Below are 18,408 nucleotides of genomic sequence, written 5' to 3'. Positions count from 1 at the left end.
AATTGGCTTAAAATTAAAATAAACACTCTCTTGTATACAGCTAATTTAGTGTTTTGACTAATTTCTCTCTTATTCCATATAAATTTATTCAGTTGACTTCCTACCATACCAGGTTTGTTGATTCTGTTCTCTATTTCCATATTTAATTTATCATCTTCACTGAAAATTGTGCCCAAGTATCTGAAATGTTTTACTTTCTATAGGTTCTCCATTAACTAAGGTTAGTAGTGGGAAGGGGTCCAGTCGTTCGATGCTGTTGGCACACTCTCCCTCGATGAGTCTTTGGACTCCCTAGAGGTTTCAAATAATAATAATAATAATAATTAACAACGCTGTTGATGTTTTCAGTGTTTCAGCTGATTTTCATTGTCTTTGTTTTGTTATTGCTGATTTTCATACGAAATTTATTACAACAGTTAATTTAGTTTCGTTAGGGAATCTTGCAGACTCGTACTAGATTTATTTAAAAGTATAACATTATCTATGCAAAGCAAAGAGCTGAGATTAACATCTCCAGTTTTCATATCAGGTTTAATACCACTTTCCTTCATAATGTGATCCATATACATAATTAATAACAGAGTGGATAATGTACATCCTTGTCTGACACCAGATATAACATTAAATCATCTTTGTCTGACACCAGATATAATATTAAATCATCTTCCTGTACCTCCTTCAATTCTAACTGCTGACTTCAACTCAAATAAAGACAAAATATTGCTTGATATAATGCCCTATTGACACAATACAATTTTTGTTTTTTTGAATAGCTTTTCTGTTGGCACCTTGTCATATGTTTTTTCCTGATCTACAAAACTTAAATACATATCCGTGTTATATGCACATGGTTTCTCAACTATTTGTTCATCATCATCATCAACTATTTGTTATAAAGTGAAAATCTGATCCTGACAGCCTGTATTTGGCCTGAATCCTGCTTGTTCTTCACCAAGCTTTCATTCCACAATCCTCAACTGTCTCTCAAGTATGCATGCATAAATCTTACCAGGAACACTCAGTAGGGAAATACCTTTTGTAATTCTCACATTCAGTTTTATTTCCATTTTTATATATGGGTACTATGAGAGCTCTACTCCAACATCAGGAATTCGTTCCTCAGTCCATGCCTTCTGAACTATGCAGTGGAACCACTGTAAGACTTTTATACCCCCGTACTTAAGCATTTCTGATCGAATATCATCTACTCTAGCTACCTTGCCACATTTCAGGCTTTTGATGTATGCTGGCTGGTTGGCCGAGTGGTCAGCGTATCCACTCTCCAGCCAAAAGGCTTCAAATCCTGCTGGTCCAAGCCCACGCCAGGTTCGAATCCCATCGTGGGCATGGATGTTCATGATTGTGTGAAAATACTAGTGGTGATGGGTGGTAGGTGGCATTGGTGTAGATGATGGTGGTAATTGCGGTTCGTTGTAGTTGGTGGAGACAGAGAGTTGTAGAGTAGGTGTCCTACCTCGATGAGTCTTTAGACTCCCTGGAGGTTTTACCTAATAATAATGTATTCCTGCTTGCATGTCTAGTCAGTGTTTTCTTACCACTGTGCTGTCACTGATTGTTTCATTTAGCAATTTTTCGAAGTAATTACTCCATTCAAGGATATCTTTTTCTCAAGTTTTCATGTCACCTTTATTATGTCTAATTTCTTTTATTCAACTCTTTCTTCCATTTCTGAGCTTTTTCAACAACCTCCAGAATATCTTGCCACATTCTTGATATTTTGATAATCACTGACCCTAATGCCACTTTCCTTTTTTGGAAGTTTTTTCTCCATTTGGTCAGACTATAATAAATTTAGTTTAATCCTTTATCCAAGGGCCTTGGATAAAGGATTAAACTAAATTTATTATAGTTGTCTAACCAAGTGGAGAAAAAAAAACTTCCAACATCTTTCTCTAAATCCAGATTAATTTAATAATAAGGTAGTACACCTTTTGGCAACTCGTATAGATAAATATGACTTCTCCATTGTTTCTGCCTTGGTATCACCATTTCTGGGTCTGGCTCCCACTGACGAGACCTCATTAAAGGTTGAAACCGGTCTGGGTAGTTGCCCTTCCCTTAATGCATAGTATTATACATATCTGCAAGGAGATGTGCTTTGCAATATGGGAGATACTGAGACAAGGAGTGATGAGAGCTTGGTCCACCTTTACCATGAGTTTCCTCAGTCCTGAAGATACTTCAGGTGCAAAGTTTGTTTGCTTACACTTGGATAAAGGATTAGACTAAATTTATTATAGCCTCTTTTCTTCATGACGAATAATATGGAGAAAGTGTTCTCCTGACATTGGGGCAAATGCCCCCCCCCCCCCAATTCAAAATTGAAAAAAAAAAAAAAAACACTAGAAAATTTTTTTCCAAAAATCTTTTCCTAATTAAAATTCATTTTTCTATTTATGTTCTATACTACTTATGAATTATCGGTCACATAAGGTTGAAATACCCTGTAGCTCTCGGGCAACATGGCCGATCACTGCAGATGCTCAGTCATTGGTCATATGCAATGTGTAGTGTGTATTCTCAAATCATCTACTCAACTCGGGCCCCCTCCAGATTAAATCCTGAGTGCACCACTGCATTAAACCATCTTCCTGTACCTGCTTCAATGCTTAACTGCTGAACTTGCATCTTAAACTATATATTCTCAATATAATTTATCATTTATACTCTGTGACTAGTGTTTTGAAAAGCCTTTCTCTTGTCAGCAAGTTATGTCTTTTCCAGATCCACAATACTTGGAGAAGAACCTAGATTGTTCTTCTCCAAATTTCAATTTTTCTGCTTTCTTTGCCTCTTCTCAAGTATGCTCAGAGTTGTGCAAGCATGCTTGTACAACTCTGAGTAACATACTTGAGAAGTAACATACTCTGAAAGTATGTTACGCTGATCTTGAATTCGGTGTTTTTGTCCAGGCTTTCTGAGTTATGTAATGCAGCAGCTCTAAAGGTTTTGTATCCCATATTTTAAGTAACAATGTGTTGAATGTCATCTACACCAACTGTCTTTTCTTTTCTTTTTTTTTTTTTGATGGTTTATTTTACATTAGGTATTGGCAAGTATTGCATATGATCACATTCTTCTTGAATATTTTCCAACATCTTTTGCTAATTCTTATTCCTTTTAACCATCTTTCAAAGTAATTACTAGGCATCCAGGATATATTTATCTTCAGTATTTTTATCTCCTTCTATCCTCTCTTATTCCTTTTGCAATACTCTTTCCTCCATTTCTAAGCTGCTTTTTCAATATCCTAAAGACTCTCAGTTGTATCCCAAAAGCGACCTCATGTAATGACTACAGGAATCATTCATTATATAGAATTTTGTTATAGTCAAATTCTGTAAAATGGCATTATGTCTATGAAGCTTTGTTTGGGACTTTATTGTAATGGTGTTTGGTATAGTCATATACAGATCAACGAAGAGTTTTAAGTTTTAGTTGTTTGGGAATACTTCATGAGGTAGGCTTTTCCAGAGGATTGTGATAGATGGAATTAAAGAAAAAGCAGGTTTAGTGTGTTTACAGTTGCACAATGAGGGAATGCTGAGTTTACATGAACAGCAGAAAGTGGAAGAATGGTTGCCATTTCAATAATAATTCAAGTATCCATAGAATAGACACAATCACAAATATTGGATCTGTGATATAGGGATTGAAGTAAATCTGTAAGAAAGGGATCATCTATGATCCGAATTGCTCTGTGAGCAGCATTCTAAAGTTAAGCAGATTTGTGATTTGTATATAGTAAAGAGCTGATTGGGTATAAAATAGAATCTTAAACTAAAGAGGATGCTGAGGAAGCTATTTATGTCATGTGCTTATGCCAGGAGAGACTGGAGGTAAGTGTCACTGTAAGCAGAGAGATCTCATTTTGTCTGGTGAGTTTTGTATTATTAGGGGTAAAGGTAGGTGAGCTGAGATCTGTTTTGCAAAAGAATGATCATCACTATGCTTTGGTGGCATTGAAAGGAACAAGATAGTTCACCCCATTGAAGGATAGTAAGTAGATCAATGTTTGAGGCACTGGTTGTAAATGATCTTGATGCCTGGCACGTATGTGCACTGCATAAAATGAGCAGGATGAATGGACAGTACTATTATTATGATAATTATTATTATTACGCTACTTCAAGGAGTCCTTAGACTCACTGAGGGAGGCCATAAACATCAACATGTCATAAACTGTCCAACATTTGTGCAGACTCTGACAACCTATTCCACTCATTCACTACTCTCCAAGCAAAAAAAACTCAGTTCTAACATCCTTGCTAATTATACTTGTAATTCAATTTCCATGGATGGCCCCCTAGTTCTCCTACCACTAGAACTGTTCTGAAAAATTTCCTCTGAATTAATCTTGTAAAAATGCTTTAGTAATTTGTATGTATCTATCAACCAGTTTCTGTAACCCACAAATCTTCAACCTGTTCTCATAAGGTTCATCAATGTGGTATAGAGCTAGTTATCTATTCACCCCAAAATGCATACCCTTTCACTTTGACATGTTAAACTGATATCCATTCTCCATGGCTTGGTTTGCCAGTCTCTCCAAATCATCCTGCAAAATTTTAACATCATCTGTGTTAACTTTTGCATCATCAACAAATAACTGAACAGTTCCTCTCAGAACCTTTCCTATATTGTTAATGTACAAATTAAACGGTAGTGGTCCTAGAACAGAACCCTGCAGCATGCAACTAGTCACAGGCCTTCTTTTCGACTCTACTCCTGAATAAACTACTTTATGTTGGAGGTTTAATGGATTTTTTACAACACTCAAAAAGAATTAAAATAGAATTTAATGCTTCCTATATTTCGTCCTAGTCACTAGGACATCTACGGGGATTACAAAGACAATTAATGTAACATGCACACAAAAACTTACAATACTAAGCCCAACCACGTGGGTGACAATAAAGTCCTATCTAGGTGGAGCGCCCTCTAAGGGCAGTAGTAGGTGGCCTGGAATGTAAGGTGGGACCTCTGGTGATGACTGTTTCCCAAATCTTCGGAAGCTTGATGCAACCGTATTTGTTAAGATTTGGTTGGTTTCTGAGAGCTGCTGCTGCTTCTAAGAAAAGTCTCTCTTTCTTGAATTTGCTGTGGTGGAGCATGGTGGTTTTCTTCCATGATACTCTGTGGGTGGTGTCCAAAACATGGTCAGCCAAGCCTGAATGGCCATAGTTGTGTTTAACGATATACGACTTGTGTTCCTCCAGGCGGATGGATGCTGATCTGCCTGTCTGTCCAAAGTACGCAAGCTTACAGGAACAGGGTACTTTGTAAACTCCAGGCAGAGAGAGAGGAGGGAGCTGATCTTTCGTAGAACGGATAAGGGTAGCCAGTTTGCGATAGGGCTTATATGCTGTGTGTAGGTTATACTTTTTTAGTATCTTGGCTATTTTTTCCGAAGTGCCACGGATGTAGGGTATGGTGATGCATTTTTAAATTCTTGTTGACGAGAGGGACGGGGAATGGGGGAGGAATTGATTATTTTTTTGATGCTGTGTTCGCTGTAGCCATTGGAGAGGAAAGTTCTGTGTATGTGGTTAAGCTCAGTAGTGAGGGCGGTTCCACTGGAACAAATATTGTGGGCTCTCTTGGTAAGGGTTTTAATGATGCCATATTGTTGTGAGGGGTGGTGGTGGGAGAGTTTGTGAATGTATCTGCCTGTGTGTGTGTGTTTTCTGTATACAGTGAAGGCAAGTGTGTCATTAGGCAGGCGTGTGACTAAGGTGTCTAGGAAGGGTAAACAATTGTTCTTTTCCTTTTCCATAGTAAACTGGATTCTTGGATGTAGGCTATTGAGATGACCGAGGAACGAGTCTAACGTGTCTGGGCCATGAGGCCAAATAGAGAACACATCATCTACATATCTTAGCCAGAGAGAGGGTTTGAGTGGGGCTGAGTCTATGGCTCGTTTTTCAAAATCTTCCATATAGAAATTGGCAAGGGGGGGTGAGATGGGGGAGCCCATGGCAGTTCCCTCTATCTGCTTGTAGATTTTGTTATTCCTAGCGAAATACCCAGAGTTGATGGCGAAGGAAAAGAGATCTAAGATGTCAGAGGGGAAAACGTTTTCTAAGAGAGATAAAGTGTCAGTTAAGGGAATATTGGTAAACAAGGAGGAGATATCAAAGCTTACTAATATGTCTGTATTATTCAAGGTTAAATTTTCTGTGAGGGCTTTAAAGTGGGTCGAGTTTTTTATATGGGAAGCTGAATTTCCGGTGATGGGGGACAGAGAGTTGGCCAGCTGTTTAGACAGTCTGTAACAAGGTGCATTGGTGGCATCTGCTATAGGCCTGAGTGGGGAATTAGGTTTGTGGATTTTTGGTAAACCGTATATTCGGGGGGGGGGGGGGACGGGAGCGGAAAGGTTTAAGTTTTTTCGTGACGTCGGGGGGCCAGGAGGTTACTTTTTTAAGTAAGATTTTTAATTTCTTAACTTGCGTTTTTGTGGGGTCGTGTTCTAGCAGGATGTACGTAGCGCGATCGCGGAGGATAATGTTCATTTTACGATTGTATTCGCTGGTATTAAGGACAACTGTGGCATTACCTTTATCCGCTCTGGTGATGACGATACTTTTTTCTTTGCGTAGTTTCTGGAGAGCCATGCGTTGGGAATAAGATAAGTAACTTTATAGTAGCCAACATCCTCGTTCACTCTTCGCCTTCAAAAAGTAACTTATCTTATTCCCAATGCATGGCTCTCCAGAAACTACGCAAAGAAAAAAGTATCGTCATCACCAGAGCGGATAAAGGTAATGTCACAGTTGTCATTAATACCAGCGAATACAATCGTAAAATGAACATTATCCTCCGCGATCGCGCTACCTACATCCCGCTAGAACACGACCCCACAAAAATGCAAGTTAAGAAATTAAAAATCTTACTTAAAAAAGTAACCTCCTGGCCCCCCGACGTCATGAAAAAACTTAAACCTTTCCGCTCCCGTCCCCCCTGAATATACGGTTTACCAAAAATCCACAAACCTAATTCCCCACTCAGGCCTATAGTAGATGCCACCAATGCACCTTGTTACAGACTGTCTAAACAGCTGGCCAACTCTCTGTCCCCCCTCACCGGAAATTCAGCTTCCCATATAAAAAACTCGACCCACTTTAAAGCCCTCACAGAAAATTTAACCTTGAATAATACAGACATATTAGTAAGCTTTGATATCTCCTCCTTGTTTACCAATATTCCCTTAACTGACACTTTATCTCTCTTAGAAAACGTTTTCCCCTCTGACATCTTAGATCTCTTTTCCTTCGCCATCAACTCTGGGTATTTCGCTTGGAATAACAAAATCTACAAGCAGATAGAGGGAACCGCCATGGGCTCCCCCCTCTCACCCCCCTTGCCAATTTCTATATGGAAGATTTCGAAAAACGAGCCATAGACTCAGCCCCACTCAAACCCTCTATCTGGCTAAGATATGTAGATGATGTGTTCTCTATTGGCCTCGTGGCACAGACACGTTAGACTCGTTCCTCGGTCATCTCAATAGCCTACATCCAAGAATCCAGTTTACTATGGAAAAGGAAAAGAACAATTGTTTACCCTTCCTAGACACCTTAGTCATGCGCCTGCCTAATGATACACTTGCCTTCACTGTATACAGAAAACCCACACACACAGGCAGATACATTCACAAACTCTCCCACCACCACCCCTCACAACAATATGGCATCATTAAAACCCTTACCAAGAGAGCCCACAATATTTGTTCCAGTGGAACCGCCCTCACTACTGAGCTTAACCACATACACAGAACTTTCCTCTCCAATGGCTACAGCGAACACAGCATCAAAAAAATAATCAATTCCTCCCCCATTCCCCGTCCCTCTCGTCAACAAGAATTTAAAAATGCCATCACCATACCCTACATCCGTGGCACTTCGGAAAAAATAGCCAAGATACTAAAAAAGTATAACCTACACACAGCATATAAGCCCTATCGCAAACTGGCTACCCTTATCCGTTCTACGAAAGATCAGCTCCCTCCCCTCTCTCTGCCTGGAGTTTACAAAGTACCCTGTTCCTGTAAGCTTGCGTACTTTGGACAGACAGGCAGATCAGCATCCATCCGCCTGGAGGAACACAAGTCGTATATCGTTAAACACAACTATGGCCATTCAGGCTTGGCTGACCATGTTTTGGACACCACCCACAGAGTATCATGGAAGAAAACCACCATGCTCCACCACAGCAAATTCAAGAAAGAGAGACTTTTCTTAGAAGCAGCAGCAGCTCTCAGAAACCAACCAAATCTTAACAAATACGGTTGCATTAAGCTTCCGAAGATTTGGGAAACGGTCATCACCAGAGGTCCCACCTTACATTCCAGGCCACCTACTACTGCCCTTAGAGGGCGCTCCACCTAGATAGGACTTTATTGTCACCCACGTGGTTGGGCTTAGTATTGTAAGTTTTTGTGTGCATGTTACATTAATTGTCTTTGTAATCCCCGTAGATGTCCTAGTGACTAGGACGAAATATAGGAAGCATTAAATTCTATTTTAATTCTTTTTGAGTGTTGTAAAAAATCCATTAATCCTCCAACATAATGTCCTCACAGCACTTAAGCCTCTACACAAGAATGAATAAACTACTCTCTGATGTCTCCATTAACCATCCTCCTATCCATCTAACCAACGCTACTTCCATCCCCATGTGCTGCAGTTTTCTGATTAGAACTGCATGTGGCATCCTGTCATAGGCCGCTGAAAAGTCCAGCAGTATCACTATAAACCCATTACCCTTATCCAACTCAGCTGTTACTATTATAAAGCGTGAGCAAGTTACTGACGCATGACCCTACCCTTCACAAAACCATGCCCCCTCCTCTCCCCCCATACAGTATCCCATTTACATCTACCCATTCTTATATTTTCCTCTTGACCAACTTCTCTAATACTTTGACAACAACTCCTGATATGCTGATCGGTCGGTAATTTGCTGCATCAGTCTTGGAGCCTCCTTTCTGCAATGGAGATATTTTCTGCTCTTTCCACCACCACCCTCAGGACTAACCCTGTGCTGAGACTTGGATTAAATAGTATGGTCAAGAACACTGACAATTCTCTCACCACTTCATATAAAACTTGAGCTGGTATGCCATCCAATCCTGCAGCTTTATTCACATTAAAGTTCTGTGATATGCTATACACCTCCATTTCATTTACGTCAGTTCCCATATAAGCCTTTGACTCTCTCGTTCCTGCAATATCACCACCTGGATGATATACTCTTGCAAACTATTCACTTAGTAATTCTACTATTTAGACTGATTCATTTACTTCCCTACCATCAGTATTCATTGAAATCATTCTGCCTTATACATTCTTTCTTTTACTTGCAGCATATTGAAAGAACCGCTTGGGATTATCTTTGACCTCCACTTCTAATTTCTTTTCATACTCTGCTTTTCCCTATTTTACCACACTAGTTACCCTTTGGGCCTGTGCCTCTCACTGTTTATGTGCCTGCTGGTCACCTTTCTCCTTAAATTCTCTCCATGTTTCTTTTTTTGCAGCTCCAGCCTAATGATGATGATATTCATCCATTTAACTCCCACTTGATTTACTCTCCTGACTTTAGGTATGCAGTCAGCCATTACTTCCCTCAAACACTCCTTTACCACTTCCCATGCACTATCAACATCCAGCCCTTGCAGTTTTACATGCCATGGCCCTGATGCCACCTCCCAGGTCAAGACCATTTGATCATTCTTACCAATTGGTGGCGATGTGGTCATATTCATTATAGACAAATTCTCAGATACAATTACTAGATCATCACTCTCAAACCCCTAGTATGTTCCATCACATACTATCTCAGATAATTATCCGTTAGTAACTGCATAAATTCCATTCCCTTCTGCCCATGTGTCCTCTCCTCCTTCAAATGTATAGTTGAAATTCCTCCCATAATTGGCAAATAGACTCATTGAGTCTATTTGCCAATGCACACTGTCTTTATCATCCTTTTCATCCCCTGGTCTATAGCAGCATCGAACTGTATATTTTGTTCTGCTTTCCTCAGTCTCACACCAGATAGCCTCGAATGTGCTATTTTCACAGGATTTTCACAGAAATCCTGCAGTTGAATTTCTGTTCTCTTTTGTTGTAATTCATTGGCTATCATCAGTAACACATCTGCCCCATTTTTTTCTCTAATTCTGTCCTCCTGCCTTGTCTCACTAATGCCAATAACCTTCGGCCAGGATGAACTAACCAATACCAAAAATTCCTCTTACTTGTTCCAAATGCTCTTGGCATTAGTGTGCATAAAGTGCAAAAACCCCCTTAGGCCCACTGCCCTGATGCTTTATACTAACTTAAGCATATTATATATGTTCTTACACTCAACTGCCCCACTCATGTCTGCATATCCACTCAACACCTTACTCCCCCCACACACACACACCCAAAAGCTCTAGTTTCCCTGATTCTGGATATCCACTTTCACTTCATTCAAACACTTTTTCCAGTCTCCGAACACCAAATCCATTCAGATGCAAACCATCCTCTTGTATAAATCCTTTCACCCATCAAACTCACTCAGCACATCCACAATCTCCATACCACTCCTCTTGCATAAGCTATGCATCACGTCTTTCGCTATTATGGCCCTTCTTCTCAGCTCTCCTCTGCATTCCCATGGTAACGGACTAGCTATCTTAACTCTCTTGCTACTTTTAGTAATTCTTCCATTTCCTCTCTCATTCCATACTTTTAAATTTAAATCATTTGTTCCTGCCAGTATGATCATTTCTTTCACCCTACCCTTTTGTGCTCTAATAGCCTCACTAATGTCATTTATTTCACATGCAAAAAACACAATCGCACCTTTTATGATTGGATCGCCATGCAGGACTCTATCATCAGCAAAACTCTAGATATGATTAGTGGTGATTGTGAATTGGTCATTTATTATTATTTTACAGGCATCTCCATGGAATTGAAAAACTCATAGGAGATCCAATATTCATACACTAGCCTTATTCACACATTGCCTACCATACCTCTCCAAAAACTCATTCACCAACAAAGCACTCACAACCACCTTTGACAATCCATTTGCCACCCACCAAGCAAACTAAAAAAAAAAAAAAATGTAGTCCAATCACTTATGTTAACCACACTCTGACACAATTTCTGTACTCAAAATGTCTTTAGGTGCCAATCCTATAAAACTCCTTTAATAGGATTGGCACTTTAATTTTTATATGCTTCTATCCTCTTGTTTTTCACCTGTCAGCAATTTTTTTGAAGCCTACAGACTAATTCATTCTCATAGGTAGCATTCCATAGTCCTGCCACAATCTTTGTCATTCACCTCTGGATCCTCTCCACCACTTTGTCATCCCCACAGTATCCAGGTGACTGAATCTGCATGAAATACTCCAGATGTTGCTTCATTACAGACTTATAAAGGGGAACAATAACCTCTCTATCCCTGCTTGTTAGTATGTTCTTCACCAACCACATAATCTGATATGCTGTTTTGGTTACTTTGCAGTATGCCCTCTAAACATTTAATTTCCTGTCCACAATCATCCCTAAGTCCCTGTGCTCATCAATTTCCTGCAGTTCAGTTCCAGTCTCTTCCTAAGTGCTTTAATGTGGCTAAGTGCATCACCTTGCACTTAGCCACATTAAACTGGCAGCCATTTACCTTTGCCCATACTGTAAGTCCATTTAAGTCTTCCTGCCTGATCTCTATATTACTTACATTTCCCATTGCTCTCAGTATAGTATCATCAACAGACAACTTAATATTTCCTGTTAGATCATTTCCTATATCATTGATGTCCAAGTTAAACAACAGAAGAACAAGTACTGAACCCTGTGGTACCCCACTATCACATGGCTGGACTCATCTACTCCATAATCATTATTGGCTTGACAGCCCTGTGTGGACTCTAGTTTTTAACTCCCAAAGTCCTAATATCCTGAATCAATCCATATTCCCATCTCTATTTAGGTCTTCCAATGTTCCTTTTTCCTTCTGTCCTTTCATTTTTCTTTCTGTTATTATCTATGTGTGGAGTATGCCCTTCCCATCTTAATCTGTTGATTTTTAATGTACTTAATAATGTCTGGTTCACTAAATAAACTATGCGGTTCATAATTGCATCTTTTCCTCTACATCCCATTCTGTTCCAAAAATATGTCTGAGAAACCTTCTTTCAAATAGACCTGAGTCTTTCATCTGCCATTGGTAATACCCAGTTTTTGGAGAAATAAGTGAATACTAGTCTTGTAAGCACTTTATGCATAGTTATTTTTTTTTTTTGTTTATCTTGATAAACAAAATTATGTTGTTGATCAAGATTACTTTGTGGAAAAAATAAACATTATTTCCACAAAGAGATGCCTCTATGAACTTAGGAAACACTTAGTCTGATAAGTTCATAGAGGCATCTCTTTGTGTAAAAAATGCATTTCTGAATATCAACACTGATGTGATTATTATTATTAAAATTTGACCTCCATGGAGTCAGAGACTCATCATGGCATACAATGCCACGATGCTCACTATTGCATACAATGCTCATCCAACCATGTCTTAAACTGATTCAATGTGTCCACATCTACAACACAATCAGGCAATGCATTCCACTCATTAACCACCCTCCATGCAAAGAACCTGCTTCTCACTCCTTTGCTCACACCCTCCTTATGCAGTTTTCAGCAAAGGCCTCTCGATCTACTCTCCTCTCCCATTCTATGAAAAATCTCTTCCATGTGTACCTGATAACAACCCCGACCAGCTTATATGTCTCAATCATATCCCCCCCCTCCTATTCACGAGGTTCTGTAACTTACATTCTCTTAATCTCTCCTCATACTCCACATTCCAAAGACTACTGACTACCTTTGTGAATCTTCTCTTCACCCTTTCCAACATATCCTCGTCACCATGAAAACCCGGCAGCCAAATCTGTGCACAATAATCCATATGAGACCTGATCATGGCCTTATACAATGGAATCATAACCTCTCTATTTCTGCATGTCAGAGTTCTCCATATCATTGCCATTATTAGATGTGATGTCTTCACAACTTGTGCAATGTGGCCCCTGAATTTCAGGTCCTTGTCCACGATCACTCCTAGATCTGTCATCTCGTCTACTCCTGTTAAAATTTCCCCACCAAGTGTATACTTTGCATCCCATCGTTACTTACCAAATCTCAAAACCTTGCACTTGGCAACCTTGAACTGACAGATCCACTTACCTACCCATTCATGCAATCTATTCAAGTCCTCTTGTAAGGCATTAACATCGGCCTGACTGTGCATTGCTCTCTCCCCAGTTTTGCATCATCTGCAAACAGCTGGATATCACTAGTTAAAACCCAACCCAATATCATTATCATAGAAATTGAACAACATTGGCCCAAAACTGACCCCTGCGGAACCGCTGGTGACCTTTCTCTTTCGAGATACTGCACCCCCATATACAATTTTCTGATACTTATCCGACAGCCAGTCGCTGATCCAACACAGAAGTGTTGGATCAGTGACTTAAAATCCAACACTGTTTCAATTTATTTAAGAGCTTGTCATGTGGCAATCTATCAAAAGCCTTTGCAAAATCCAAGTACACCACTGTATATGCATTTCCCTTCTCCAAGGTATTTGTCACCTTGTTATAGTATGTAAGTTAGTGAAACAAGATCTCCTTTTAACAAACCATACTGATAACCACAGAGAATACTGATGTTATCAACCCATTTCTGTATCCTACTTCTCACCAATCTCTCCAGGACCTTCACCACTACTCCAGATATATATAGACCGGCCTATAATTTGAAGCTACATCCTTATCACCACCTTTATGCTGTGAAACAATTTTACCCTACTTCCACTCCCTTGGTACTTGTACTGTTGCAAAACTTATTAAACAGGCATGCCAATGCTACTGCAAGTTCTCTGGAACATTCCCTTAAGGTGTGTGGTGATATGTCATCAAATCCTATTGCTTTAAGGTTATTTATTTCCTCAAATACCTCCTGCTCATTCACAATTAGGCCATCCCTCCTATGTCCTCTACACTTAATTTCCTCATGATTCCACCCTGATCAGGATGGAACACCCTTATAAATTGATCACTGAATACCTCAATGTCTTCTGATCAGTTAATTTCTGATCCCAGATATATAAAACTACATATGGTTTCAAATTTACAGGAATGAATTTTGATATGAGAAGTTTGACATCACAAGTTTTACCTTGTCATTGCCATTTTTTTTTCCTTTGTTATTCTGCAAATGTATGATCTTTGCTGCCTTTTTCCAAACTGTCAATACTTGTTCCTATTGTATTAATACGAGTTTCTCTAAAAATATTTTCAAGCACTATATTAAACAATAAGTTAGCTAAGGCATCCCCTTGTTGAACACCATTTTTATATGTATTGGGTCAGACAACATGTTTTGAATTTTAATGCAACATATGTTGTCTGATGGGGATGATGACCTTCATGCAAGTGAGGATAATTTCAGTTACAGGTTTAGAGTTGGATGAGTGGAAGCAGTTGTCAGACCAAGGAAAGGAGGAGTAGAAATTTGGGAGGTTATCCCATTTTGGTACCTTTGTAGTGGCAGAGGATGTAAGTTTGGGAGTAGTTTGGGGACGACTATTCTCTGAGAGAGAAGAAGTGATCTCTGCTGAGTATATGAAAGAAGAATTGGTTAAAAAGAGATCCAGAGTATTGAGAGAGAGTGAAGAGTACCATTATGAATTCATCATAGATGTACAGTTTTTTGTTAGGTCACTGCTTATGGCAAAGATTTCTGCCTCTTATCCTGCATGGTTGGGGTGTTGGAAAAGGGGAACCACTTGGAATTGTGGACTTTGAGGTTCCCTAGGCAGATGGCCTCACTATTTGGTAAGTTAGCTGGAATCTATATAGTTGAGTTACATGGATAGGTATGTGAACAGGTATGAGTTGTTATCATTTTGAGATTGATGAATGCAGGTAATAAATTGTGATTGTCTGTGAAAATACTAGTGGTACTGGTGGGCAGTAGATGGCGCTGGTGTAGTTGTGGTTCATTGTAGTTGGTGGATTGTGGGTGGTAGAGATAGAGAGTTGTAGAATAGACGTCCTCCCTTGATAAGTCTTTGGACTCATTGGAGGTGTCAAATAATAATAAGAATAGAGAGTTGTGTATGGTGGGGCAGTTTCAAGGAAGCAGAAGGTTACAAGTGGGGTCCCACAGGGCTCAGTACGGGGACCTATATTGTTTAACCTTTATATCAATGACATTGTCAGTGGATTGCAAGGGGATATTCAATTGTTTGCGGATGATGCAAATCTGGGAAGGATTATTAGTAATAGTGCAGATGCGGCATCCCTGCAAGAGGATTTGAATAAGCTAGATAAATGGGCAAATGAATGGGGGTGTCGGTTTAATGCAGCAAAATGTAAGGTCGTGAGGTTTGGGAAACATCAATGGGACACTGCATACGCTATATACTGGAGGAAGTAGGGGAGACAAGAGATCTGTGGTTGATGATTGATAGAAACCTGAAATTTATGGGGGCATATTGCAAAGGTGGTGAAGGTAACACAGAGGATTACTGCAATAATGAAAAGGACGCTGACCTGCAGAGATAAAACAGTTATCATTCCGTTGTATAAGACCCTGATCAAACCGCACTTGGACTATTGTTCTCAGATTTGGTCCCCAGGATTTGAAGGGGATAAATTAACTGTGGAAAGGGTACAAAGGCAGATAATAAAGATTGCTTCAGGATTGTACAATGATAATTATGAGGATCGGCTGAGGGAATGTGAACTGCAGAATTTGGTGGATAGAAGAAGGAGAGGTGATATTATTGAGACTTTTAAACTGTTGAGAGGTCGTTACAGGTTTGACACTGGGAAGTTCTTTCGCGTGGTTGAACAGCGGGAAGGAGTGATGACAAGAGACCATCCCTGGAAGTTACGAAAGGAAACTGTGAGCAAGAGGGTGAGGAGTGGTTTCTTTGCATGGAGGGTGGTTGAACCATGGAATGCATTGCCTGATGGAGTGGTGATAGCGAGAACGGTCAATAAGTTTAAGGAGTGGTATGATAGACTTTGTCTTTCTTAGGAAGGACCTCCCACGATGAGTCTTTTGACTCCATGGAGGCCTGAATAATAATAATAATAAATGTTACTAAATAGGGCAAATATACCTTGAGCCCTAGAAAGTGAAAAGCAGGGAATTTTCTAAATTAGCCATTCCCTGGCAAGTGATGAGCTTGTACAAAGGCCATCCTTCTGGAAAGAAATCATGAAGTGTGTAATTTGAACATTGAAAGTGGACAGTAATGGTTGTAACTGCAATCTGGGTTTCTGTCAATAGTAAGATGTCCATTCTGGATGACTGTAAGTTGTTATATTAGAGTTAAGATCCTGGATTACCTATAATTGTAATTATAATTGACTTTTAGGCAGAAAGGTAATGCAGGTAGAATTATGTGCCTTCCATATTCTTGGGATTTTTAGACCATTATTATTGTTAAGATTTAGGGTGGTCGATAAGAATTTCACAGGACCCCTTAAATTTCGTTCATACCACGTTTTGGTGTAATGTAAACAACAGGTGCCTTTCCAGTCATTTCTATGTAGAGTATTCAGGGCATGATCAGAAAGGTCGACTTTACCATAGTTATTAAATTTAATGTGCCGTTTATGTTCCTTTTTTCGGATAGGAATTGTGCGTTCTTTTTCCCCTATATAGGGCAAATTACAGGTGCAATGAATATGGTATACTCCAGGGTGGGCCAGCAGAGAAAGTAGATCCTTGGATGAGTTGAGTAAGTTCTTTAATTTTGCAGGAGGTTTAAAAGTGGTTTTAAAGTTGTATTTCTGTAAGGTTGTTTACATCACACCAAAACATGGTATGAACGTAAATTTAAGGAGGCTTGCGAAATTCTTATTGACCACCCTAATCTTAACAATAATGACGGTCTAAAAATCCCAAGAATATGGAAGGCACATATTCTACCCACATAACCTTTCTGCCTAAACATCAATTATAAATATGATTATAGGTAATCCTAGATCTTAACACTAATATAAAAGTTCTCATGTTAAATTAGGACATCACTTTTGCTGTAATAAAACTATATGAAATTGTTCTCTGATGGTGTCATAAATGGAATATAGCTTTGGTGTAGTTATTTTATTTATTTACTTTTTTATTTTTTTGCACTAGAGGTCAGTCCAGTAGACTAACCATTGATCAAATCATTGTCTCTTTCACATACTGTGTGAAATGTAATATAGCTTGTCTCTGGATATATATGTGTATACTCCAAGTGATAACCTTAATATGAAGATCAACTGTTGGAAAATTATTTCTAACATAGTTGTAGCAGTCATACAGGTTGCCCCTTATTGGTATCCAGGCATTTGTCTAACTTTTTCCACTTATTGTTTTAAGTGCTTTTGTGTGTGTGCTTTTACAATTTTAAGATGATGTGTGTAACAGAGAAAAAATATAGAATCCACTAAATACTTGATTGTTAATTCTACATGGAGTAGCTAAAGCATTTAAAACTATCAATATTCTAAGTGGAAACTGTTTATCCAGGAAAAGTAACTGGCTATCATTCATAAAAAGATATAAGGATACTGGAATTATACTCACTTATGTTAAGTTTAAATAAAATTTTACTCATATAAGGCTTTTCATATCTAAAGCGATGCCAGCTTTGAGAACAAATCACCATTACTTGCAGTAATTTATCTGCTATTAATGCAGCCCATAGCTCTCTCCAGTCTGAACTATCTTCTGTTCTCATTGCTGAACTACATGCTCACTTTAAGGTTTAGTGGAATAAATACAGGACATGGAGAGCTTTGATGTTATCCCTCTCTATTTACCAATATCCCCCCTTTCTGACATGTTAGCTTTACTGGAAAGTGCTTTTCCTGCCCACCTATATCATTGATCTCTTCAATTTTATCCATGCTAGCTACTTCTCTTGTAAAGATACCATAACCATATATAAACAGATCAAAGGAACAACCATGAGCTCTCCCCTCTAGATAATTTCTGTTTGAAGCATTTCAAAAAATATGCCCTTAAAAAAAATTAAAAAAAAAAAAAAGAGAGATAATGTGATATCCTGCATTTTCTAGATACTCTAATCCTCATCTTTGCAGTGACAACCTTTCTCTCTCTCTCTCGGTTGTTTATGGAAAACCTACCAGCACTGGTAGATAACTTACCCATTATCCCCCCCCCAATGATATGGTGTTTGGTTTTATCAAAACCATTGTCAACAGAGCTTCCAACCTCTGTTTCATACAGGCTTTGCTTTCAAGCTGAAATCTCCTTTATTCATCAGGCCTTCCTGTCCAATGGTTATGCA

At 39.0% G+C, this 18,408-nt stretch overlaps 1 protein-coding gene across 2 annotated transcripts in view; it reads left to right on the top strand.

The window, feature by feature from the left end:
• The window catches only part of Non2 (upstream activation factor subunit spp27 homolog Non2), a 545,408-nt gene that overhangs the window by 316,104 nt on the left and 210,896 nt on the right, over positions 1-18,408 (top strand). The window lies entirely within an intron of this gene.

The sequence above is a fragment of the Typopeltis vanoorti genome, chromosome 5 (assembly GCF_054136105.1).
Source record: "Typopeltis vanoorti isolate ZY-2024b chromosome 5, IOZ_Tvanoo_1.0, whole genome shotgun sequence".
NCBI classification, from domain to species: domain Eukaryota; kingdom Metazoa; phylum Arthropoda; class Arachnida; order Uropygi; family Thelyphonidae; genus Typopeltis; species Typopeltis vanoorti.
The sequence above is the reverse complement of the archived record's forward strand: the minus strand, read 5'-3'. Positions and strand labels throughout refer to the sequence as shown.